Genomic DNA, 2,635 nt, shown 5'->3' with positions numbered 1-2,635 from the left:
AACTTTCATTTGCAATCAGTTTGCAATGATGTAGGGTACCAGTTTCACAAAGACCATTCTCATGAATGTTTTATGCACAAACAACTCTGTTTTTGAATAAACAAACTTTTCTAGTTAACTTCCATGCAATTTACAGGAATTAAATAATTCCAGTGTGACAAGGCTGCACATTTGTTGCCTTCCAGAAGACCTACTAGACTAGACTAGAGTAGACGTAGCAATAATTTAGCACTGACTTAATGACTTACACAGAGCTTGTCTGTTCCCGTCTACACCAAGCTATATACTATAATGATTTGCCCTATATCTCCACAGTGAGAACTGCTAGTGTGTCTTGTGAATGTGAACTCATAAAACTGCACATACTTTTATATTTTGGTCATGCAGCTATGACTCAGCAAACAATCCCTGTAAGTGAAAAAAAAATAAAAAATCTTGTATTTTTTAATTGTTCTGAAAAATCCAAGTTCCCCTCAGCCTGCGATAACCTTGCAGGTTGTTTTGAATACAGCTACATTTTACAAATCCACAAATCAAGTTCCCCTTAGCGTTTATGGTGGTGGTTACAGCTCAGCATAAAGATGTTGAATTTATTTAACAATTAAACACAGAACCTCTAAACATGGTTTAATTTTCTAAAATAATGATGCACCCATTAAAAAAATTTTTCTTACTTTGTTTGGTCTGAAGTGAAGGAACAATTTGTCTACAATTTGGCACATTTATTAAATTGGGATAATGCACATTAATGAACATTCTAAAAATACAAATGTAAACATTATAATACCATTGCTAATTTATATCCATAAATATAGTCCCTAGGTAACACAAAGACATTACAACAGTATGCAAATATAAATAGACTATATGACATTATAATTACAAGCACACCATACTCGAACAAAACAGTGTGCACATAGTTAAAAGTAATCACAAATTTGATTTGCTTTGAGTCACTGCTTAAGATCGTAAAAATATAATAATATAATAATAATTAATAGTAGGCCTAGTAGTAGAAGTAATAATAATAGTGTTAGTAATGAGTTTATTGCTAGAACAGCTGAGTGTCTTAATATTTTTATTAATTTATCTGTTTAACAAAAAATTGAAACACAAAACGAACAAACTGCAAAGAAAATAATGAATCTATAAATGAGAAGCCTTTAACATTAGTCGAAGTATAACATTGAATGATTTACATGTTATAATTTACCTCTGAAAACCACTGTTTTTGTATATGCCTTTCTAATAAGCTAGCAAGTATTCGGCCACGAGATGGCGCTACATTCCCAACAAATCCCAAGCAACGATTTTCTGCTGTAACACATACGCGCGAAGTCCTCTTTATTCTCCAAGTTAGTGATTCTCCTTGACAACACGAACGTTTGTTTTCTGCCTCCCTAGAAACCGCTGATGGCACGTATGGTAACGTTGCTGATGAATCTCTTAAGCCAATATAGCAACCTACATAATAGCCAAGCTAAACAACGCGCCTGAACTCTGAATGTTTTTCTGGAGTACTGTTGCGTTCTTGTGGATGTAACGGGAGTTTCGAACGCTCTCAGTGAACTGCTCAGCTGTATTTAGGGAAATCCACGCGTTCATGGAGGCGGCGCTTAACGTTACTACAGTTCACTAAAGAGCTAGACTGTTTCAGCCCAGCAGTCAGTCTACCTTTGACTCAACGTTAAACAGTTGATTTCGATACGAGTAAGTTCATTCTATTATGGGTCGTTTTCGGAATTGTTCCGTCCAGTGATTTCTATCCATCCTGGCTGCCATATGAAAACTCTTCATCGACGTAAGTGTTCAAATTTTCAGTTACGCTATTGGAAACAACAGGCGACTACTTTCGATTATTAGAGTGAAAAGATGATGGTCATTGTCAGTGACTCTCAAAAAGCATACGATATTTCTCCATGATTAAATGAATGGTGCCAGTGGAGCACCAGGGATCTTTACACCTGGATATAATGGACTTCTTCAAGGTAACTCAACTAACTCTCCAGGGAATGTGTTTGCTTTTCTGTAGAGACTGTAGCGTTCCCGCTGTGCTGCCCCTGTATTGGTTTTAAGGTAAGTTATGATATACTTGTTAGTGTTTACTTGGTGTAGAGCCTGTCTGACCAGTCTGTCTAAGAGTGAGTTTTACACCCTAGGTTCTTCTGGACAACCTCAGTCCTCTCAGAAATGCTGAACCAAAGCACATACATTGAGAAGGACTTCCAAGCACCAGGTTGAAAAACAACTGCAGCCATCTCCCTGTCTTCATCTACCTCTGCCTTCAAACATCCAAAGTCCAGTCTCAAAAGAATATGGCGTTTTTAGTGAAAAAGAAGAAGTTCAAGTTTCAGATACACTTCACCCTGGAGGAGCTCACGGCTGTGCCGTTTGTGAACGGGATGCTTTTCTGCAAAATCAGGCTGTTGGATGGTGGAGACTTTTCCATTTCTTCATCCAGGTAAGATTTGGGATTCTCTCTGACTGTATTGGACCATGATATCCTTGGTTTCTGCCAAATAAAATACTTGCTAGGGCAGTAAAACTCTGGTAACTTTTTATAAGATACTACAGTTTAAAAAATTACTGTAAATTCTAAACTGATAGTTATTTCACTAACTGTGGTAACTTATTT

The 2,635-nt window shown here is 36.7% G+C and overlaps 1 long non-coding RNA gene across 1 annotated transcript; it reads left to right on the top strand.

Moving 5' to 3' along the window:
• Window positions 1–1,304: 1,304 nt before the first annotated feature.
• On the top strand, window positions 1,305–2,461 carry LOC107577953 (uncharacterized). The gene is made up of 3 exons (XR_001608275.1): window positions 1,305–1,801; window positions 2,033–2,076; window positions 2,160–2,461. It is a non-coding gene; the product is annotated as an uncharacterized lncRNA (long non-coding RNA).
• The last annotated feature ends 174 nt before the right edge of the window (window positions 2,462–2,635 follow it).

The sequence above is a fragment of the Sinocyclocheilus grahami genome, unplaced genomic scaffold, assembly GCF_001515645.1.
Source record: "Sinocyclocheilus grahami isolate Dianchi unplaced genomic scaffold, SAMN03320097.WGS_v1.1 scaffold7961.1, whole genome shotgun sequence".
NCBI lineage: Eukaryota > Metazoa > Chordata > Actinopteri > Cypriniformes > Cyprinidae > Sinocyclocheilus > Sinocyclocheilus grahami.
This window is presented reverse-complemented; position numbering and strand designations above follow the sequence as displayed.